The 25,620-nt window shown below is 37.0% G+C and overlaps 2 protein-coding genes across 5 annotated transcripts in view; one reads left to right on the top strand and one right to left on the bottom strand.

Annotated features, from left to right (window-relative positions):
* Positions 1-25,620, top strand: part of Sesn (Sestrin) — a 296,174-nt gene that overhangs the window by 37,597 nt on the left and 232,957 nt on the right. Inside the window, exon 1 of one of the 4 annotated variants that reach the window (XM_076523349.1) lies at positions 12,758-12,872. The exons of the other annotated variants lie outside the window; for them this stretch is intronic. The gene's annotated coding sequence lies outside the window, so the exon portion shown is untranslated. Of the gene's footprint in view, positions 1-12,757; positions 12,873-25,620 lie in introns of those variants that run through there. 4 annotated transcript variants of the gene reach the window in all.
* The window catches only part of LOC117226248 (organic cation transporter protein), a 190,695-nt gene that overhangs the window by 155,385 nt on the left and 9,690 nt on the right, over positions 1-25,620 (bottom strand). The gene's annotated exons all lie outside the window — the stretch shown is intronic.

Raw genomic sequence — 25,620 nt, 5'->3', positions numbered from 1 at the left:
GTGCTCGATGTCGTTATAGATTCCGCGAATTAATTGTCACCGAGGAGTGGGCTCTGAAATGACTTTGAACCGAATTACAACTGTGTTTACTGCTTACATTTGACTAAAACAGTATTTGTAGAAGATGAAACAGATTATCAATTACATTATAAGAGATTATAAAATTATATTATAAGAGATTATAATTAGATTATAAGAGATTATAATTAGAGATTTTTTTTTTTTACAAGAGATTATAATTAGATTAGAATCAGATTATAATTACATTATTAGAGATTCCTATTTCATGTGTAATTAACAGTTCCGAACTTTAACCCGTGTAATCCTTAATACGCGGGTACACAGGTACGCGTGTATTTCTAACGCATGTTACACGTGTGTTTGTATTTCTATTACACGTGTATTTTTTGTTACGCTTCTTCTTTGTGGCAATATTTCCAGCAGTAAAGGAACTTCTGTGTAATCGAACATTTTTTTATTAATACGTAATGTTATAAAAAGATTGTAATATTATTGAAGAAAGTCCAAATGATATCGTGTTTAGACTCATTTTCGTCGGGAAAAGCTGCTCAATTTATTCCTAATACTTTTATGAAAGTGTATTGAAAGGTGTAAAAGTTTAAATTTTCATTTACGTTCAGGTAGGTTGCTGGTTTTTTGACGTTCGGAGCTCGGCAACGCGTTTATTCGAGCTGGCAAAATGTTTCGTTTTTCATTAACAGAACATTTTTTTAAATATTCATGTACACGTGTATTAGAAACACGAATTTTTAATTTCTTAATACACGATACACGTGACCCGTGTTCACGCGTATTTGAATACTCGTTCAAAACCGCGTCTCTTAATATTAATCCTTTTTCCTATTTGAAGGTTCTGAAGACCAGTTAACGTATGAACTATTCCACAGGAAGTGATCACATATTTTGACTTTTACATACAAACACTCACTGACAAAATTTAGGAAGTATGTTGTCCAGATGCATATTCTTAGGTCTAGGAAATCTTCTTAATACAGGACAAAAATTTATATTGTGTCAACGAAGATATTGATTTTATTTTTGTATAATTTGTCAACTTTTGGTTTTTATTCTTTGTATTTGTCGTATGCACTAAATAAAACAAATATTAACAATATGTAAAGTTTCTTAACTTTTGTCGATAAGTGTATGTATTTTAGGATTTTTATAAAATGTTGTAGATCTGTAGAAAATCTGTTTAAATTTGTTCAGTTATACAAGGATTGGGAAATAACTTCCATTTAAAAATCGCATCTGAAGTAGTATTACAAATGCTAACATGGAAAGCCGTAGTCTAGATATAAACGATATTCTTAATTTTCAAACTTCGAAATAGCCTGAAAGGAGAGTATGGATTTACTTGAAATTTCCACTGCAGCATCTGTAAGTGGATTTTTTAATACCACGTAAATTTCATCCTGAAATATTGATAGTAGCGAGGATTATACAATTTTATTGCAGTGCGTGATTCGTGAATCTGGTTACCAGGTTTAGGTGCGAGATTCCAGATTGGTAGAGTGATGGCAGGTGGTATGGCGAGCGACCCTCGCTGCCTCGCCTCGTGCGGCACAGTCGGAGAGACTCGGAAAGCTAAAGGGTGTCTCTATTGTTTTGCATTTCTTAGCTGCGGTTCGTAACCTGTGGATGTGACGCGAGGTGACGCGAACACGGCAATGAACCGAAATACAATAGGGACACCCTTCAGCTGGCCGAGTGATTCCGAGCGGCTCCGAATCCGCCTCACGAGAAAAGCCAGTAGGGGTCGTCCCGCTGTATCACTTACCCCCACTCTACCAATCTGGAATCTCGCAACCAAACCTGGCAACCTAGTTCGCGGACGACAGCGCGCCAAACGTTTTATTATACTTGAACACTTCATTTATCGGAAGCCTACCAATAAGCTTTTCAATAACAGACTCGTATATAACAGCAGTTCAATAATTTTTTTAAAATAATAATTTCGTGAGAAGTTGATAGTTAATATTAATCCAAATAATTCTTGAATTGTGAATGAAATTGCTGTTGTTTTTGCGGTATTTTTAGACAAACCTATTAGAAAACCACCGATATATGACATTTTATTTCAATCGGCAAATTCAAGCTGGACAATACTCTTTGCTAGTGAGCGTCGGTAAATTTTTATCTTCTTGGTCGCGTTTGGTATTCGTGTAGCATCTGTGTAGCATCTGTGTAGCTACCGGTGTTAACGGGGGCTAGGCCCGTTTGTTTTTTAATCTTGAATCTGAGGCTCGCGCCGTTCAATCCTTCCTGTGATGCTGGCTTCATAAACCGGTCGAGTTTGTACAAAGAACGGATCACGGTGATAATCTTTCTTCAGCTAACAATGGTGTAGCCGTGTCCTCCCGAGGCTCAGCCAGGCCCCTCAATTGACAAAGGGTATGTCAGTTTCGTCGGTAAATATTTCCCGAGGCTTATCCGTGACAGTGTTAGCTGGGACGATAATACGGCTGGGTGCATGCGCCCTACGGCTGCCCAGGGACCGTTCTATTCTCCTTGTACGAAACGAATTCGATGAATCGGTGAATCGCGCTTTTTGAACGGCGAGTTATTTAACACTTAACGTACCGGGTGTTTTCTAATAGATAGGCCACGGATCTTCGTACAAATTCTCACTTTTATAGAAATCTGAGGTAGAAAACGATTTCTTACAACAACTAGAAAATTGCTTGTGCCAAACATAGAATTTTAATAGTTTAATTGATACTTGATTTTTGTTAATATGCATGTTTAATTGCATTTAAAAAACTTGAATGTTTCGGCTAAGAAAGTATCTCGAAAAACGTATTCTCTTAAGGACAATGATTCTTACATTTTCTCTTGTCTAAAACTGCAATTTTTTACATCTTTCATTGGTTTCATTTAACTCTTTCATCTCGATGTTTCTTGCAAATTACATGTATAAAATAATGTTTCGAACGGAAGTTCTTTGGTATAAAGTATTATTATTATTATTATTATTATTATTATTATTATTATTATTATTATTATTATTATTATTATTATTATTATTATTATTACTATTACTATTACTATTACTATTACTATTACTATTACTATTACTATTACTATTACTATTACTATTACTATTACTATTACTATTACTATTACTATTACTATTACTATTACTATTACTATTACTATTACTATTACTATTATTATTATCATTATTATTATTATTATTATTATTATTATTATTCTTTGGTATAAAGAGGAGCATACACGGCAACAATTAATTATTTACTATTTTCCTCTTTCATCATAATATGAAGATATTTCGTGCAATGATTTCTGTACAATGATTTTCGTGGAGCGTACAAAGGTTAAGGGATAACGAATCGTGTGGAATCGAGCGACAACATCCAGTTTCTATTCGTTCGGTTCGGTGTTTTTTTTTTCTTGTTTGCTGTCTCTGAAACTGTTCGCTTTGGACGAAGACACGTTATTCCACGCTCGTACCTCGCGCGAGATCACGGTGCAGATTTCTCCTTGGCAATCAGGGTCGTATTCCGTCTCCCTCTACCCGGCCATCTCGAGCAGAGTAGCCTCGTTTCCGCCTCGTCCCTCTCACCGCGTATTGCACTATTATCTATCCTCTCGGTTGTTATGCCGCGGATGTTTCGCTGGTAACAGAGCCGACGTTAGACCGGTCAGTGCTGTTCGATCCGTGAAATTTCGTCCGGTTCCGAAGGAGACGTTCAACAAGTGTTGCACGCAAGGAATTGAATGCCGCGGCGCACAGTGGTCCGGATCCGAGAATTCAGTGACGTCTTCGTTGAGTTTTTCCATCACGATGAACACCGAAATGAAATTTTCACTAGCGAACATTCGAAAATCATTCTCTGACTGTACGCAATATATTCTTTATCCGATTAATTTGATGATTTTCCAAATTTCGTTATCTTGAAATAATACTAAATCCTCATTGTGATTAAAGGTATATTCTGTCGCGAAGTCCAGGATACGCCGAATTTGTATCAAAATGGTATAAGTAGTTGCTTTCGAAAATCAAAGATCCTTTTTCAATTCGAAAATTATCATCTTTCAGGTTCAAAGTCTATCCTCTGATTTAATATTGCACTTTATATGCGCCTTTCTGGACAACTTATGCTGTTTTGCTCGCCCACCAGGTTGAGAACGAAGAGTTAATGCAAATGTTATGCTCAGCAAGCTGATAAACGATGATTTGCATCAGCATCCAGTGACTTAATATTCTGTGCATCTTTCCTTAGTTCAAGCTATTCAAGCAAACTTTTCCTTCTTGTGCCACCAAAGTAAAGTGTAACAAAATTGGAATATATCGTCTTAACGGGAAAATATATGCATCAAAGATCTCACTATGCAGTATCCAGCAGTGGTTTTCCTACTGGACGTAGTCAGATAGTAGAGACTTCCAAATAAAGACTTTACTTATCATCGCAGTAGAAACATATTAAATGTGTACAAGCTAAACGATTCTTCGTAAGAACATTAGCCCCTTTCACCTGCAGAGCTTCGTTAATAAATAGATGCGAACATAAACGATATAATGCTAATAGCTTCGAACAGCAATCATTTGAAAAATGGCACAAGGAAAAAATTATTCTTGCACGATTGTTCTGAAGAAGATGTGCCGAATATTTTTCTTCTGGTTAGAATGCCTTACTCTTTTAGATTTGAAAGAAATTCTTTGTCAATTTCAGAAACGTTTCAGAAATTTTCTTGCTTCTTTTTTAGCATGACTCTTTAAATACAATATTGCTGGTAATTCTAGACTAGCAATTACTAAAGTGCGGAATCTTTGCAATTTTTTCATGCGTCATTTTACAAAAATTAAAATAGAAGAAAAGCTTGCTTCGTAAACTAATATATATTATCTACTCATTGTGAATAATAAAATAAAAATGCTATTAGATCCTGTTAATTCATACGTTTCGACGAAATTAAAAAATCTGCGCATGCCATAAACGCGCAAATATCTGCAGTCCAGCAATTCCTAACGAAATTAGAAAACAATGTACTTTTCATCGCAAAGGATGAATCAAGAAAAATTATGTTTAAATTTCATTAATTCTGCTACTGTTTAAGCTGATAGATGTTTAGAAAGTAGTAAAAATGAATAAAAGGTTCACTTTGTGACAAAATATGTGCAGCGGTTGTTTGCAAATCGATGTTGTTACAAGCATTGCTTACTGGATGCTCGCTGTTCGCGTCGTTCGCACAAATATAAAGAGAAGGATCATTGAAACGATTTTATCTGATGATTTACAACAGCCAGAGCAAAATATTATGTGTTACCTCAGTTTAGTTCATCGAGATATGCGTAACGAGAATGGGTCGTGGTTATATCTTCATTCGCGAGCGTTCACTTGGTTTTTTCACGCGGAAAAATTCTGTATACACGGTAGATGAATAATAAAGTAATACCGTTAGCGTTCGTGCTGTGATGGTTTCGTCTTATGGAAAAGACTAGTAGTTTTATTTACACAAAAATAACGCTACTTAAATCATCTTTTATGCCTGGGTGTAAAATATGTACAAAAATTAACCATATCTTTGAAGAATTTTAAACACGGAGATAGCAATTTTATGATTTGGGTTATTACACGTTATTATTTAATTTGATTCTTAAAATTACGTTCAATTAGAATCGTAGAGGTGGTGATGTTAAAATATTAATTCATGGATGTGAATCTTGACGGAGGATATGTACTTAATTGTATGTTATAGAAATGGGAAAAAGTCTCGTAAAACTTGAATGAACGCAGTCGTTTTACTTTCATAACGTGACACAACCCAATCCATTCTAGCACCTGATAGTTCGTTAAACAAAAGTAGAGCTTTTGATTTTCTCTATTACAGGTATCGGCGAATGGTAAATGAAAGGAAAGTGTATGGAATTTTATTGAACAGATAAATATACGTTTACAGGCCATAAACACAATATGACTTGCAGTCCAATGATTATTTCGAAGTGAGTCTAACGCCACTTAAAAAACTTTCGTTCCCGTTGCATTAAAAAATAAGACCACTAGGATTCTTCGGTGTGAAATAAAAAAAAAATCCTTCTACAACTTAAATTAGGGGAACCTGGGTCCCCCATAAACCCGTAATACTTAGACTCGAACCAGTTCCTAGTATCACAGGGTTGAGCTCGGCCATGCTTATATGCTTATACATAGAGTACTATAAGCATCACGAGTTTCTAGCCACCCGAATGATTTTCCTTTACGACACGACATCCTGTACAGTTGATATTAAAATTGGTGGTGTGTTTACGATGCGATGAAACGGATCGCTGACGTTGGATCCGATCCGGCCTGGCTAACAACGAGCCAACGTGGAACAAGTGTTTCTATAGAGTGTGCAAAAAGTAGGGATGGTTTTTGCGCGAGGCCTGATTCTCTACAGTACATTGGGCGAACATTCGCAAAGAATCGTAGAAACATCGTGCTATTTCCTTTATATATCAGAACGCATCACACACTCCGACATCAGTTTCTAAGACACATTTCACAGCAAATATTGTAATTCGATGGAAATGGTTTTTCACGTTGCGAGTCGATCAAAAATATTATCACTGTCCCAAGTGTTACGATCTAGTTATACTCACTATTAGAGCTAAATCATAAGTTTTTGTCAGATGTACCTTGAGCAATAGAGGATAGCATGTCTGTATCAGATGCGGATACAACGAACTTCAAGCAGATCAATTGCGTTCGCAAGAGCAAATGAAGGAAACTATTGGGTTGGCAACTAAGTAATTGCCGATTTGTTCAATGAAATAAAAATTTTTTTTTTACTTGGACCGAAGTTTAATCTGTAATGTATTTTCTATTTTGTTCGATGACCTTTTGCCATCTCTCCGACAACTTGAAAATTCAACGCTCGTAGAAAGTCTGATCCTTTTCGGCCAAAAACTGAGTTAAGTGAGATTTTACAGCGTCATCATCGCTAAAAGTTTTACCACGAAGGGAGTTGTCCAGGGATCGAAATAAGTGGTAATCCCGATTCTCAACCAATATCCATCAATTTTTGCCGAGTGGACAAAGACGTGTGCGGCCTAGCATTGTCCTGCTGGAAAATGACACCTTTACGATTGACCAATTCTGGTCGCTTTTCCTTGACCGCTGCATTCAATTTGTCCAGTTGCTAACATTCGCGGATAATAAAAAATAACATAATAATAATAATAATAATTTTATAATATAACAGTTACGGATATCATAAAAATGGGAGTGAGAGACATCTAAAACTGAAATCGGCAATTACTTAGTTGCCAACCCAATACATCGTAGTGTTTTTTAGAACTTATAGTAACCTGCTGGCGTATTTGAATGGTTTTATTCCATTAATATAATATCAAATGTCATATTAAAAATTTTTTTCATAATTCTTTGTCATATTACTGTGATTGTCGTCAAAATAAATGAAAGTAACGGTATTTCGGACATCCTCGGTAAATGGGACCCTTATTCTAGTCCCATATGATGCCGATCATTTTTCGGTCACTGTGTAGGTGCAGCCTGCAAATCTTATAGTTACGATGGTGTACGGTCCATTAGTATCTGTACATTCGTACGGTTAGTCGCGGAGGGCTGAAAAATGGAATACGGCCAATATTAAGTACATTATTTTTGGGTCCCGTTCCTCTTCTTATGCCGGGCTCTTTCGAGCAACGCCCGCTGCATTTACCGCACGTCCCGGCAAGCCTCGGTGGTCACCGACGTTAAATCCGTGAAATTCTGCCTTGCCCCCTCATCACCCCTCACCCCCCTTCCACACCGTCGCCCCTCGACACGGGAATACACAACACTCAACAAGTATTGCGTGCGAGAATACCGTATGTTTAACTCAGCGACCGCGAATGTAATTTCGGGTTAATGAAAAGTGGGAAGAAGGCAGATACGTTAGGATGCGCCATAAATTTCTGCGGCAACGTGTTTACACGATTCCCCGGTCTTCATGCGACTGTAACTTTGCGACGATAAAGGTACGGATTTGTGCTATCGGATGCAGGAAGGGTTTGGGCAATAAGCTTCACTTTCCAGAAAAACATCTGCGAGCATTCCTTTTCGTTATTTATTATTGTGCCATAACGAGTCTCATGGATTTCACCGACACAAACTGCTTCTTCGACACAGTTTTCATTGACAGTATTTCACCGCAACGCTTTTAACCGACGACAGTATTAACCGATAGTAACATTCCATGCAAACATTGTATAGAATGGCTCGCATTTTTAGGTAAAGTATGATTTTAATATTATATTAATTTTAATATTATATTATATTACATGTTATGTTATATTATATTATATGTACTAAAAAACTGCCTAGAAAACTAGGAATTGTCCGAGATGGGTCTGGATAGCTTTAGCTTAGGTCATGATTAAAATAGGTCAAGTAATTGTTGAATATTTTATACTTTGCTTAAAAACGCGAGGCAACGCCGATGCATACATTGCCGATAACATGAACAATGTAAAAGGGAAAACTTAATCCAGATCTAACTCAGATCTAAATCAAACCTGACTCGGGTAACTTAAATAATAATTTTCGGATATCTTTTTATATTTGTACGAGAAATATGTCATTGTCGATCAAAGTCGTTGTTGGTTAAAAATGTTGTCGAAGAAAAAATCTATGTATGAAATCCATGGGACCCATCTATCACAAACTTCTGCAGGAACTATCAAGAACTACGAAAGTTCCTTTTTTTTCAGGGTGAGAGTAATAGACTGCGGATTTTTATTTTATACAATCTTGATATAGTTTGAGTTATGCAATTTATTAATGCATCATACGAATTTTTGATAAACTCTTAATCGGAATATGGTGATCGCGGCGGCCCCAGGTAACTTTAAACAAGTCGTCATTAATATACTTTAATGTAATTATTTAAAAATTCATGTAAACATATATCAACTTATCAAGTTTGCATTGTTGCATCGTAAAACATATATTTACTAATTTGGTAATATTATATATTTACTTAAACAATAACTGGCAGTAATTTGCAGTCCGATTAAGTGTTAAAACTATTTACATATCATTTGGAGGAATGTACTACAGTTAGTACACATACAATAGTACACATGTTTAGTATTAACACTAAACCTCCCATGCTGGTTAAAATGACTGGTTCCATGTTTTTTCTTATTTTAAAATGATCGACATTGTAAATAATTAAATAAATTTCTAAATTCAAAACAATATACGACGATTTCAAGAACTTTTCTTGTCATACTCGTAAAAGATACGAATATTTTTCAATAACACGTTAGTTATGATCGACTGACAATATCCTGAGTAGATACAGTGTGAAATTTTCATGTTTCATTAAGGTCCATGGGAATACTAACGTACCTAGAGATAGTACTTTATTAATACGTTGAAAACAATTGATAATTAAAATTATAAATGATCTTAAGCACTGGTGAAGCAGGAGTTCCGAAAAAAGTTCGAACGCAGATTTCTTATTTAACCCTAGAAAGATAACCATATGACAACGTACGTAAAAGATAACCATACGCTTCAGAGGCGCATGCTTTTCTAAGGCGTCAATTTTATACTAACAATGGATATTTATTTAAGTTAATCTAGTCATTTTAAAGGTTTGGCATTATTGTAAAAATAAAATGCATTTATATTATATTTTTTTATATTTTAAGTAATTTTAAACTTAAATCACTAGACCTCTATGAAAAATTAACAAAAATCAACAGTCTTCGCAGGCGCCTCTGCGACGTAGGTTATCTTTCTCGGGTTAATCAAATTGAAAATGAAAAATAAAACTGTACAACATCAGTTACTTTTTCAACATTCTTACATTTTGCGGATTCAAGTGAAATTAACAAAATGTAATAGATTAGCGTACAAATTAATTTTCAAATCTGAGCAAATAATTCCGTCACACTATCATCTGTGTCTGCTATCAGATACAGATGATAGTATAGTTTGGTCACCAGCCAGAGAGGTAGCGTAACGATAACGACTCAGTCGCAAGACCGAAAGATTGCGGTACGCTAAATCGGTTCGCGACGGTAAAACCCATCAAATCGGCCGTCTTCAACAAGTGTTACGCGAACGCCAGGATCTCGAGGAGCAATCGAAGCAACAGCGAATTATCGAGTTTCTCCGGCGTACGATATGGGCCAGGCAGAAAGCACAGGGCGAGGTCGTTAAGCAAATTATTAGGAATCTGGTTACCGTTTCTTATCGATCCTTCATTACATGAATCACACCTCCCTGAACAACAACCGGCGATCCATTCCGGTAAATCCTCCGCTTGATCGAGACAACTTTGTTGCGTTTGCGTGGGATAACCGCTGCGGATCGATTGATACCGCTCCGGACACCCATCGCAGGGTATTGATCTAAACTAAAATCCCCCCTAATTGACGCTTAGCTTGTGCACAAAAATGGACAATTTTGGATGAGCAGATACGATTATTCAAGCCTTGCGGCTCGTTTTTATAGTTACCGATTGACAACAACTATAAAAACGAGTCGAAAGGCTGGAATAATAGTATGTATTTCCTCTTCCCAAATTATCCATTTTCGTTTCCAAGTTGAGCATCAAATTAGGGAGAATTTACTGTAGTGTATTCTGAAAGCATAACATTTTTACATCCCGTTCGGTTTTCGTTCATGGTAAGACCTTTGATATGAAAGGATTTTTATTAACTCTAAAATTACTGTTTTCAATTTTATAATTTTGATAACAGAATGTTCAAAATTGGTACACTTCAATAACAGAAGAATGCGATTCTGTTTCGATTTAAAAGAAATGAATAACACTTGTGTTTAGTATAATAAATTATGTCTGAAAATCTTCACCACGAGTCTGACCCATTACAATTCAATAAACGTAAAACATGGTTTATTACGTAATATTATTTGTACCTCTTGTAAATTTAATGATATGTAGAAATTAATTCGAAGTAAATTGATAAAGTAATCTTCGATTGATTACTACTTCAACAAATTAATCGCTGATTAATTTGAAACATTCTGGAAATAATTTCCATTTTATTTTCGATAACTTGTTGGCATTTATCGGATTTCTCGAATACGATGAGTCAGTCATTCGACGACGAATGAATCATCGCAATTTATGTTCCCAGAAGCGGAAATTATTTATGACTCGATCTGATGTTTAAAGAGAGTGATTGAATCTCTTGAAAAGTGTGTAGTTTTGCTGCGAGAAAATTTGGTTTGTTGCTTGTAACTCGTGTCCGTAGTGGATAATCTATAGACATTGAAAACTATTAGCCATTTCATCAACATTTGATCCACTTTTTTTGATAGCGGGTTTCAGCGATAAAAACTGCTTTAACACTTTATCGACCGCTAGCCTATTTATCGGCTTTTCGATTGCCAATGCTTATCGACCGATAGCCTATTAATCGACTTTTAGCTATCGACGGTTTTCGCTTCTTTACTGTTTTGTTAGTAGCTGACCTCCTGTATGCTGACCTCCCCATATCCTTATGAATTATAATTATAATAATTATTATTATTTATTATTATTTTTAAAGGAATAAGCACAACACGATGAATAGCGAAAATTTAGCCGGTACTGGGAGCAAATGCGCGCGCGACTAAGCCAGTCCTTACTGAGTGGCAGCCTCAACCACGACCGGACGATAAAGTGTTAACATCTTCCTTGCATTCTTAGTTGGATGGACAAGAAGTTTGATAGTTATTGTGCTTACAGATCTCATTTTTGATGACGTGCACAGAACTTCAATGGTTCATGTTTCTTCGAATGCTGACACGTTGCGGTCATCCGACGATTTCATACACCTTTTTCATTGAACGCGTCTGCAGTCTGCGCTGTTCAGAAGCCTAAGTGAAACGTAACTCGTGGTGAAATTTCAGCAGTTTCCACTACCTGTCAGTTTGTGTATAATACGGGATAATATCGTAACATATTTAGGATATTAGAGTGAAACGGCACGATGTATTCGATGTAATTTTCGGGACATGAAATATGATAATTGATGTTTAATTAATTAATTATGTTCCTGTTGTCCAATTTGATCCAAATTTTACGAACGTCATTTTCTCACTAATTCAAACATCGTGAGGAATAGATGAAAAATGTTCAACATCTATCATCAGAATCTAGATTCAAGCTTTCCATTTCTATCCGAATTATAGTGATAAGTATTCTAATTATATATTCCAAAAAGTAAACAAAATTTACGGAAAAAGTTCGTCCAAAGCTGTTTTCAGAGCTACTTATGACAGACTTTGATATCATTTTTCTAACGAATGACACTTATACAGTATTAGTCAATAATAAGAGGTGGGATACTATGTATAATTTCTAGTGGTTAGTTTCTCCAAACTAAATGGACATCTGGGTAACCTTCTTTGTAAGTGCAACAATTTAGATGGATAAGACCAAAAACGGTTTGTCCTTTATAGCTAAGGACAACTCTAGTGTATACATATAGTAAAGGTAAAAAAGCATCGGTAAGCAATGCGTGAAATAAACCACGGAATCTCGCGGAATTTCGACGGTTGTTAGTCCAACAGCGAACGCGGTTAGGGGATTAATTAGAATCAGTCGATCGCGCGGCGTTGGGTTCGCGGTGATCGAGTCAGTGGACTCGGTCCTCGAAGCGTTCGCCGTTCCGGTGTCCCGTGACGTGTATTATCGTCGGTTCTCTCTCGCGTGTCGCAAGGTCGTAACGCCGACTCGACTCTTTTGCAATTTGCGCTAACCATCGAGCCGAGCAGGCATAACGATGCCTCGCACTTAGCCAGCTTTTTGTCGTGCACCGTTATCGCCGAATCGATCCGACCGCCGACACACGGACGCGCCTTTCATTCGAGTATCCACAGGTGAGTCCGCAGGATATATGCACATACGATATACGGGGCTGCTCTTGGAAACTGGATTACACACCCGCTTCCCGAGCAGCCGCTTTGATTATTCAGCTAATCAGATCGCTGATAATCGCTTTTCTGATTCGTGCGACTCGCGCAACCTGTGTACACACATCGTCCCACAATATGAGCTCATTGCGCATTCTTCTTGGAAGCCAGCTGTAGCTGCAATTATTCGCAATACGTCTATTCGGAAATGAGCGCCGGCGAATTGAATAGCTCTAGATTCCTTCAACGATTTCTTAACGACCGTTCAAACATTTTTCAGTCGCCGCTAAACCGTACCTAATTAACACGTTTCTGTCTAACCGTGATACTCTGTAACACGTAATTCTATTTGTATTTCTCCTAACTGACTTTTTTCTTGTCTTGATTGTGTAATTTTTACAGTGTAAAAAGCGTTCGTAATTTTTATAGTGGGAATTCTGTGTAAAACAAATTCAATGATTTCGAACGATATATCCGTAAAAAGACTGTAAAAGTATTTCAATCGAGAATTGTGGTTAAAATGCCTTATTTAGATTATTACGATTATTATGATCATTATTTAGATTATTAAAATGTCTTATTAAACTAGAGAATACCATATTTAGACATCGAAGATTAGAAATTTTCAATTGCACTTTTATTATTATTATAAATGAAAAAAAACATTACCTCAATTTAAACCATCGTTTTTTGCGGTCAAAATTAATACGCATAATGCTTGATACCAACTAACAAATTAAAAGAAACCGAATCTTCAACAAAGAAGATTACAAACAAGTTACTTCGTTAGAATTACTTGATTCGAAAGAATAACCTCTTGCACTACGATTTCTTACACAGCTTCGATGATCAGCACTTTTTCTTCCTTAACCATTTCTATAATACTTCGATACCTAAGATTTTGATACCAGAAGAATGAAATTTTGTTTCGATTCATCGATGCTTTGATTCATCACGAATCCGACATGTTGTTGTAATGAAAGAGGTTAATAAATCACGTTACAAATGGAACAAATTTTGTCAACGATTTCGTACAAAGCCATGCGCGGCTGTTTAATTCGATCCAAGAACATTTCTGATCCCCAATCCACACACTCTTCCGATTGCAGAGTTGCATGATTAAATTATATATCGGAGAAAGAAGTCTGCGCGATGATGGGAGGCGCCGTTTTTCGGAAATGAACGTGACTGCGAATTTTTGGATTCACGAATGTTGTTGCCGAAACGAAATTGCACGAGAGCTGCCGCTCCACTTTTGATCGGCAGTTTTCAATCACCCTGTAACAAAGTAATGGCCCGCACGCAAATGCGGCGGGACCGAATTAATTTCAATTCGAGGCGGACTCCGAGCGGTATGACGAGTGCAGCGCGGTTCCCACAGCTGAACGTTGCATCGACGTTCGATCGGCACCGACGCGACGCGCGCCGAGCGCGCACGCTGAATTTTGGGTCGAGGCGATCACGCTATCGTAATTTGTAAAATTTCGTTCGTTTTAATGACGGCGGATTACGGCTCGTTCAGCTCCGAGCCTCGTTGATTGTGTTATCGTGGACGTTCAACGTGTGCAGTAACAGCGACGAATGCACGGATCGAGCGCAACACGTTGCATCGTGACGAAACCTCTCTGTATCAGTCGGCCAGTTTATGAATATGCGATCAGAGAAATTGCATTTTCTCGTTGCATCACGGCCAGCTCAACAACTCGCTGAGATTCTACGGTCACCGATGATAATTTTATTCGACGCGGTGGCGTTGTCGGTAATTACGCGTGACGGCGATGCCGAAACGTCCATTAATACAAATAATTATCGGGCATCTGCCGCAGAATCGGAATATGCATCGAAATTCGAGCGAAGCAGGCGTATCTCGCCTTATCGGGAATAATTTGCCGGCTCGTCGTAAATAACGCCAATTTGTAGATACTAATTAGCATTGCATAATCCGCATCTTTAACTGCAAGACATTACGTGGTTGATAACTGTATCAGCGCCAGATTACAGCTATTCAATAGCACACCGTGGGTCGAGATGTTTTGGTTATGTTATTACGTTGTTATTGTCAAAATTTCAACTTGCCTCGTTTAGGTGCACTCGCTGAGCCCACCTAACTTTACTACATATTTAGTTGAAAGTTTCGAATACAAATATTTTCAAGGTACACATTCCTACTTTCTTATGTAACGAAAGAACTATATAAATACAAATTCATATATAGTCGAAAACCCATCACCATTTTGCAGGGCAAATTTTGCACACTTAATATTTGTAATGTCTATTCTAAACCAAAATTATTTAATACCTTGACGCAATAATAAATAATTTTATTGAACATCCTTAAACGAGAGAAATAATTTGTTTCCATATTTCCGCTTTACAGTTAAAGTATTACATTTATCTAACATCTTCGAAATTTTCAAATTCTGGGTGTTTTTATCTCTGTCGAAGCAAAAAATTTGGAAAGTATTTTTCGAAAATTGTTCGTACGAACGCACTCTAATTTCTTTAATTTCAAAGCTCACCGATGTCGTAAATGTTAAACTATTGTTCCAACTACAAATCGATATATGTATGTACTTGCTGTGATTTATGAGATATTCTTGTGCCATCGAAGGATTTTTCCCAAGTCATATTTCAAGTCACGTTATTGAAACTTTCGTTAGCGTATTATGCAGTTCCACCGGTGCATCTTGTGGAAAGTTCCTTTTAGCAAGATCGAACAAAATTAGCTGAAATCGATGCAAATTGGTAAAATTGTTTGTTGCAATACACTTAAGGAAGCCCGCTTGTATTTGTAATTTTGCTAACCTACTCTCATCGTTCGTTTTACAGAAATGAGTTTTTCTACTGCAAATCTGACAATTTTGCGAATTTCGACAGAGACCAATTTGCATTTGTTAGCACTTACCAACGATCTAAGAGCGATCTACGTAAGTAGATCTTTGCAGTAAAAAGTACATTTAAAGTATATTTTTATACTTTCAACGTGGATGATGCCCGATATAAAAAAATACGAGATCTACTTGTAATAAATTTTATCAATATTTATTCGACTTATTCCTTCTTCTCAGATTGTGCATCATGCACTCTGTTTAATGATAAATCGAATTTACCATTTCTAATCAAAGACGTTCAACAATTTTTTTGAAATAACGAAATACGATGTTATTTGCAACCGAAACGAAGTCATTAACATTTTCAAACATACAACTGTAGAACGGGTTCCTGTCGTCCGATTGCTTTCAAATTTTGCACACATAATAATTTTCCCACCCAGTGTCAGTATTTAAGAGGATAAAACTAGAAAAAATACAGAGTCGAAATATGAAGAGTACTCTAATCGTCACGTTCCATTCAGTTTCGCGAATCTATGAACGCGCGTGAGCAGCGGCAGCAAACCGGTTCGATTTATCTCGATTTTATTGAATTATTTCGGGTGTCGGGCACGCGAGGCCCTGACCATCCTTCCATTTCGGAGACAAAGTACACGTATCAGGAATGCACGACAACGTGCACCGGCATATGGTAGCACGGCATGACATTAATAATTCATGTCAGCGCGAACCGGCAGGAAGGGTTAGGCTTTGGGGAATTATAAATATTTAGATTGCACCGGAGATCGCCGCGAAGAAACGCTGAAAACGCTGAAATGCTGAGCTGCGTCCTTTCTTCTTCCGCTTTCCTTTTTCGCTGGTTTCTTTTGTTCCTTCGGGCGATAAACTTACCGTTATTGTACGCTGTTATTGCGAGTGTGTAACATCGCTTGTCGCGCTGCTTGCGCTACTCGCGCTTCGCCGCAACGACTATCGAATTCTTTCAATCCTTTCCGACTTTTTTTTCTCGTCGTTTCCTATTTTGTGTGTCTGCTACCGCGCCTTTTCCCCGGAAATTGTCCGCTAAACAATTTTATCGTTAAGAGAGCGAAGAACAAAATTTTGCCTATACACATTCGCGAGTAGTTTTTTGTAAATTTAAAGTGCAGTGCAACGAGCACTGAAATAACGGATGTTGTGATGAACGTCGATTTTGACGGACGTCCTGTTCGGCGCACAGTGGCGATTGTATTTATTCTACTATCCGGGAAACTATGAAAAAGGTTTCTCGCATCGATAAATGCCGGCAAACCATCCGAAACGAGACGGGAAATGCGCAAATTGCACATATCGTTTTGTATTTCATCGAATATTGGAAAACTGAGAAGACAATGAAATGTAGGGAACCCTTATGAACAATGCCTAGTGCAGGATTAATTTAACGCAAATGAACAAAATTGTGATAGCTCGAAAATTAGCGGTAATTCATGTTGTAGTTACATATTGATTATAATGTATATGAACATTTCACTTGTTGATCATTTATTTTGACAAAATATTTCATAACATATTTAGGAAATATATAAATGAAATATTTCTAATGTACGAAGAATTGATTAAACTAATTGAAATCATTATTTCGCGGTATGATATCTCTTGGAACAATGTGGCATTACACAAAATAACATTATAGTTGGTTACGCACAAAACTTATTTTCATTAATTGCAACAAAAATGAGTCAAACAAAAAATTCTTCTTTAATAATTTCAACGAGGTGAATATAATATACAGATGCTCCTAAAATCTTTTAACATTTTCATTGTTTAAAATTTCATTTACTCATTTTTATTATAAATGCATAAAATCCGCAGTCTAATGGTGACTATTCAAGGTCCAAAGCATGACACACTTAGTCTACTATATATAAAAAATGTTATAATAGTGTTTAATACTAAATTGTGCAAATTCGAAGTGTTACCATATGCTCGTACCAGATTTATGGGTAAGAACGTTGTGCTGTGTTGTGGACGTTACTTTTACAAATTTCCATGACGAGAAAAGTCGTCATGCCCATCGTCGTTGTCTTCCTGGTATGACGAAATATTTCGTTTAACAGAATTAACCGGCATACCCGGTTAATAGGTTAAAAACAATTAAACATTACGGTTTCGTTGGAAACTCTTTTGACTGATAATCGTTAAATTTAAAATATATATATATATATATATATATGTGTATATAATAATGATTTCAATGGGATTTATTATCTTACTAAGAATACGATTCAGTATATGAGTTGACAAATATTTTTGTCGATAGTTTCGGTGAATTGTTGCCGAACAAAACACTATCAAATCTCTGTCAGCGATTTCGACGAAGTCGTTACACCCGACTTCAAACTGACACAGCGAAGTTTCTTCATCACTTCTGTATTTGGTAATCAATTGACAATTTCAAAATATCCCTCTCCTTCAAAAGATCTTTCTCGATTTGAAATGTTATTAATTATACGATTTAATGGTTGTTCTCAACTTTCGCCAGGTCACCGCGTCTTTTTTCGAAGTAGGCCATTTCATCGATAAACAAAAAAATAGCTTTGTTTCTCATAGGATAAACAAAGAAATAGGTTCATTTCTCACATAGGATACATTCTTCGAGCACCGCTTCCCTTGCTCCACTTGATTTTCGCAAAGAACATATTGAGATTTCGAACAATCTCCGAGATAATCAACTGTGTACACGTATAACAAGCACACACAATGCTCAACGCCTATCAGAACGTGTCGATATGTCAATGGCCGTCACGTCGTGCCACAGCATTTGTCGTTCGTCGTGAGCATTGCGCGGACATTAAACTTGACGGACGTAGCTTGCATGCAACACAATGGACGTTGCAACGTATTATTAAAAAATGGCAAGCGCGCCGGCGGCGTCAGCCGTCGATGCGCTGGTTCTAACATCGCGTGTGAAGAGTCGGCGGCGATCAATCGAGCAGGTAAGGATCATAGTGGTGTAAGTCACATTTCCGCATTGTGTAAAACAAGGAGTGTTATTGTCTACTAACATCTGTACTGTTTATTGATCAAAATGGTTAAGATAATTTAGAGTTAAATTAATTGGTGATAACTTTATAATTTATTCCACTCGTCTCTTTAACATTTTGGTTATAGATCACATTTTAAAACATACAGCGGTGTGAATAATTATAGACTCAAAGTAACTTTCACATTGTTAGCGATACTTATACAAAAACTTCACACAACACACACACATTTGTATACTCCTATATTAGAAATAATAGAAAGTAGAAATATACAAATATATTTCTTTTCGGTTTTTGTTTAAATCTCAGTAAAAACGTAAAAGTTACTTTGAGTATATAATTATTTAGGCCCTGTATGTGGCTTCCTCTGGCCGAGGCACTTTCTGTATTTAAAAAAGGTCTTAACAAAAAGGTACTTTTTGAGTCTATAATTATGCACACCACTGTAAGTCGAAACTTTTGAAAATGTCACTTATGCCACTGTGATTCTAACCCACTCGATTCTTGCTGGAAAAAGGTCACCGGGTCATTGAGAGGCCGAAACAAACGGGCATTATTCGTCGCTGGAGGTTTCCGCGACGGTTTACTGAGAAAACGAGCGGCCACGGGCGTTTTCTGCGTTTACGCAATAGGAAAATGTTACAGGCGTGTTTCGGCGCGCGTGGGATCGAATTCTTTCCACTTGGAAGCTCTTTATTGCCGTCTAATGGCACCGGCGGAGCGCAAACATTTGCGCAATCGCGCTTTGTTGTAACATGGCGCGTCTCGTCTGCGAAAAAATAGCCGACGCTGGAAATATTGCTTTCTTTCGAACTGTACACCTTGCCTTCGCGGATCTGTTCAGATAATTATTACCGACCCCCTTGTTTTGTTTCATTTGTTACCGTTCTGCCCACGGTCTATTAATTTTTATTGCGTCACAGATTAGATTTGCAGGATCGTGTATCGACAGCCTCGGCGTTCGCTCGTAATTGCAACTAACATCGCACCACAATTATTTTCTTGTTTTCCTCACTCGCTTTATCGCGTGTGTTTTATATAATTTCATGCAACGAACGCTTGTTATTATCGTCACAGTTTTCAATTTTATGCGAGACTTTATGGCACCGTCTCCGTCGATATTGCGGCGATCGTGCTCCCCGGATAACGTCACTGTTTATGGTTATTAAGGAAATTGCTTGGCGTAAAATAAGTATTTATTAATGTCCTTCTTGCTTGTGCCCGTTGATATATACCCGAGATCGGTATTTCTATTTCTTACGCCTCCCTCGGTGAATATAATTATATCTTTATACACTGCGTTTCGCGTACTCGCGACCCATCTGTAACTTAGTTTATTTATCGCTATTTACCAAGTTTAATGTGACTATGTAGTTTAATCTATTGTATGATCATTGATAGAGAAAGATCAGATTTATAATTCATCGGATAGAAAACGATAAAAAGACAATTCAGTACTAATCAAACTTTACTACTAGCTTTCTGAAATTACTTTACTCGTTGTTATTATTAATTATTGGCAAACATTCTTTTGTTAGTGACATTATTAACGAATGTAGCATATCTGCGATAATCTATTGGCATTCATAAGTATAAGCGACAAGGTTTCTCTTTGCCGTCCAACTTTTAAACAATTTATATGTATAGCTATTATAAATATATATGCAGAGGAAGTGCAGCATACATCGAATATCGGTTAGTTTAGGATGAATAAATAATTGTAGCAGAGGATAGGTACAAATAAAACTGTACAAAATTATAGGGGAACAAATAAACTATTATACTATTATAACTCTGAATAACAATAAAAAAAACATAGACTATCTGAGAGTTAGGTTTCATTGAGAAATGACACAAAGTAAGAATTTCGTTACGGTGCAATATAATTTGCTTAGTCTTTATAGATACAATTAAAGAAAACAAGTAATTTATTAAAATTGTTTACATTTGCCATTTACGTGCCATTCTCAGATGAAGACAGAAATATTCAAATAACAGTTTCACACAAATATCATTGATATTAAATTGACACTACGGTAAGAAAAATCAATACAATAACAGGCAAACAATTTCTTTTACTAAATATTTATTAAAAACAACGAAAAACATATTTACATAATCTTATTTTCACATTTTTTCATATAGAATAAAACGATGTTTTTTTACGCTTACCGCAGCTTGCACTATTTACATTTGCGTTTAACCACTGTATTCACTCCGTCCTTTACTGTTGCTCATCATTTAACTTTTCACTCGCTTGTTATCGTTTACATCCACTCAAAATTCTTCCGAAATTGTATCAGATTTGTGCTCCCTATAGCTTCTAGAGATTTTATCGATAAAAAAAAGAAGCGACATGTCTTCTTCTGCTCGTGAAATTCATGTGCGCCAATCTGACAGGCGAGACTTTTTTTTGTAACAAATATTGTTATATATAATATTATATGCAATAATATATAATATTGCATTTTTACTTCATGTTAAACAAATAAAAGTCATAAAGTCTGAAATCAATTTTCCTAAAAATATCAGAATAATATACTCTGAAACTTGAATATAGTGTCAAATTGATACCAGGGACGGATGAGGGTTAAATAAAATTGAAAATATCGTCATAGTTAGGTGTGGTCTCTAAGTCTCTAAGAAATATGGCACTTTGGTTCGTTGCGCGATGCGACTTAGCGCGACATCAAGAGAAATCGATGCCTGCCTCATTCGAGTGTGCGAATGCACCTCGTGTTATCCTCTTCAAGATACTGGATGGGTGAGCTTCCTTTGCTCCCCTCTCAGTTCCCCGAGCTCTGTTACCAGCAACCCCTTTCCGTCCCGCATCGTTCCTTGACTCGATAAGTTGCAACGTTCACGCGACCCCTCTTATTTCCTGACCCTGGCAGCCTTGACCTAGGCCTTCTCTCGCGGAGGTCGATCAATCAATGAGAAGACTGCTGCAGCCTGACATCGGCTAATTGCGTAAGCGGCCCGATAATGGTCCGTTTCTATTCGTAGGCGGAGGCAGTGCTCCAGGGCCAATCGAACTTTTCCGTGCTTAGGTTCCGCCCGGTGCGGCGCTGCAAGGCGGAAGCTGAATCGATCAACGCCGATGAGAGGCGAGCGTCGATCCGGAACGCGGCGGAAATCGTTCACTAGTCGCAGTTTAAGGGAAGCCCTGATTTACAAGGGTACTCCGGTGACTGATACACACAAATCTCTATGAAATTTTGCACAAGTGTTGATTTGACCTATCTAAGAGTATAGATGTACAGTAAATTTTTCCTAATTGACGCTCAGATTGCGCACAAAAATGGACAATTTGGGAAGAGGAGATACGATTATTCGAGCCTCACGTCTCGTTTTTATAGTCGCTGATTGTCAACAACTATAAAAACGAGTCGCAAGGCTCGAATAATCGTATCTCCTCTTCCACTGAATCCATTATAATTTCTTAATTTTATTAAGAATAATTAATGTTATATAACTTTTTGTCTTACAGTTTTAATTTAATTGAATAAAATACTTTAATTTTATGAAATTTTTAAAGCTTTTGGCGCGGCCAGTATCAAGTGTCACGTCGGGCACACATGGGTGACCTTAATGTTTTAAATTCCTTTCTATTGCAATATATTCAATGAATTTTACTAGGACGTTTAGAATGCTAAAGAGTTCAAATATCATGCAATATGATCAATTTTAACCTCCAAGTTTCAGGTTCATTAATTAATTCACTTTGATTTTGTGAGAATTTTCGGGGTTGATTTTCGACACTTATCGTGTTAAGAAAAACTGCGTAAGTGCTTATAAATGGTAAATGACAAATGAATATTATTGTTCAAATAAATGTTATATCGTATTCTTCAGCTCATAAATCTGTGCGAAGAGTATTTTGAAAAGAATAATTTTTCACATGAAAATGAGAAGAACATGAATGGACCCACATGAAGAAATTTGTGGGTCCCAAAATACGATATAAATTTCAATTGTACTGTTTTTAGGTAGCATTGGTAGTTTGCGATTTATAAATCCTTACGTAGAAGTACCAGCTCGGATGAAAGAGGTTGATTTCTCTCTTAAAGTAGAAAATGGGCACGAGCAAGAAAGAGTATTTATAGTTTCAACAACTTAGAAATGGAAAATGTGAATGCGGTCATTTTAACCAGGACGATAGGTTTAGTGTTAAACATTTATGCGAAGTTTCATCAAACACCTGCGTTTCTTTATTAGAACACTATTGTTGAAGAGACTGGGACCAAAAATAACAATTTGACTTTGAATTACGATTATGGAAAAATTATTAATTTATTATGACAATTCCCAATTTTATTCATGAGTTTTTCGAAATATATTTTTGAAGGTGTTTCTTGTAGGCTTATTAATCTTTTTGTTAATCTGTTGTTTCTTAAGTTTTTGACGTTGCTGAATTTGAATATGTTATCAAAAGCGGAGACAGAAAAACGAAATATTTTATGGTTTAGGTGTTATACCGGTACATATTTTTTTCCATATCGTCGTGACGTAACCGCTATTTGGGGAAATCAGTTTTAATACTAGTATGCGACTTCCATACTGATAAAAATACCGTAATATACATACAGGGTGTCACAAAAATGTCTCGCAATCCGAAAGTGGCGGGTTCCACGGGTCATTTGAAGCAACTTTTTCCTTTACAAAAATTTTCTCGGAGGCACCGTTAACGAGTTATTAACGAGAAACAGTGATCAATGAGAGACGAGCTCGGCTGTCGCGAGCCGGCCGAGCCAACGGCGCCAGCGGTCGAGCGGTCGAATCCCAGCTCAACCGGCGCGAGGCGGCCGAGTCAACGGCGCCAGCGGTCGAGCGGTCGAATCCCAGCTCAACCGGCGCGAGGCGGCCGAGCCTACGGCGCTAGCGGTCGAGGCGGCCGAGCCAACGGCGCCAGCGGTCGAGCGGTCGAGCGGTCGAATCCCAGCTCAACCGGCGCGAGGCGGCCGAGCCAACGGCGCCAGCGGTCGAGCGGTCGAATCCCAGCTCAGCTGGCGCGAGGCGACCGAGCCAATGAGCGGAACTAGGCTTCGTGCGCTGGTTGACTGGATCGCCTCGCGTCAGCCGTGCTCGATTCTTATTGGTCACTGTTTTTCGTTAATAACGGCGCCTCGGAGAACATTTTTGTAAAGGAAGAAGTTGCTTCAAATGATCCGAGGAACCCGCCATTTCCGGATTGCGAGACATTTTTGGGACACCCTGTATACTGATATGTAATGTTCATACCGATAAAAATTCCAAAATATTTTCCGGTATAATACCGGTATGAGCCCTAGGTTTGGTATCAATATCAATAATCGATTGTACAGTAATTGTGCGGCTGATAATCGCAGCGCCTCCGCGGTCTTCTTTTGTTTTGCCTGTATGACGTCATTCCGGTATTTCGGTTTCTATAAAGGTTATGAAGGTACAATTGAAAAATACCGATGTAATACCAGCATTTCATATACCGGTATCAGTCTCTTATGAAAAGTGCAAGAATTAAAATGAATAAATAAGACACTTCTGATATAAGCATTGTTCTTAACTTATATTTTGTGAATATCGATAATTCTCCGATGTTCTGTTATGATTATGTAATCAGAATATAAAATTTAATACGATCATCTTAATGTCAACATCTCTAACATTGCTCGCGAAGAGAGTTTTGATGGATATTACTTGATATTTTCAAAAGCAGACAAAACGTTTCAATTATAGATATCATGGTTGATGTCGTACTTTAAGTCCTGGATATTCTTACAATTAGAACTGGTCTTTGGATGACTATGACAACTTTTTCTCTAACGTTATATTATACATAATATGAAAACGATTTAGGACAAATCGATTAGGAAAGCACAAGATGCTATTAAAAAATATTTTGCATTGCTAATGTGCGAAATACATCGGATAACGCATATGTGTGTGTGTGCAGCAAGCCTAAAGTTCAGAACACCATGCCGTTACCGGCTCTCAATTGTTCGTTGCGTAATGTTCGATCGGCGATAATCCGTTCGCCGCGCCACCGTAGAGTAGTGCTTCACCTATTAGCTTTCAGTTACATTGCTAGCGAGCAATATTTAAGTCGATCGATTTAAAGCTTAGGCCAAACGGAAATTCAATAAGCGAAGGATCGATAAAGGAAACGTTTGCATGGTATTTTCGCGTCTTCGCGGTGTGATATTTCACGGATCTGGCAGAGCAACATTCAATCGCATTTATGCTACTGATTTTAGGAATCATTGTACATTGCATCTCTAAATCGTTCGTATTTTATGATAACGAGCTTATTTGTGATGTAAGTTACCGTTGAAATATGTTTGCTGCGTTTTACGAAGTTAGTTCTTTGACAGTGAAACTTCTAAATTCTAAGCTAATAGTGAGGTAATATTGCATTGTATGTATATATATATATATATATATATATATATATATATATATATATATATATATATATCCAATATAAGAATTATTCTTGAAATCAAGATGGGAGTTTTTGATTAGCCGTAGTCACTAATCTCAAGTAGACGAATGCTACACATACACTTTGTCTCCAATGTCTGCATACATGTGTATGCACACGTTTTCAATATTTTACGGACTTTCATTTATCTTTATTCAACACTATACAGGTTTCATATCTCCTGCCTTAATTTTATTGGGTTGGCAACTAAGTAATTGCCGATTTCAATTATAGATGTCTCTCACTCCCATTTTTATGATATCCGTAAATATTATATTATAAAATTATTATTATTATTATTATTATGTTAGTTTTTATTATCCGTGAATGTTAGCAACTGGACAAGTTGAGTGCATCGGTCAAGGAAAAGCGACCAGAATTGGTCAATTGTAAAGGTGTCA

Source organism: Megalopta genalis, chromosome 6 (genome assembly GCF_051020955.1).
Source record: "Megalopta genalis isolate 19385.01 chromosome 6, iyMegGena1_principal, whole genome shotgun sequence".
NCBI classification, from domain to species: domain Eukaryota; kingdom Metazoa; phylum Arthropoda; class Insecta; order Hymenoptera; family Halictidae; genus Megalopta; species Megalopta genalis.
This window is presented reverse-complemented; position numbering and strand designations above follow the sequence as displayed.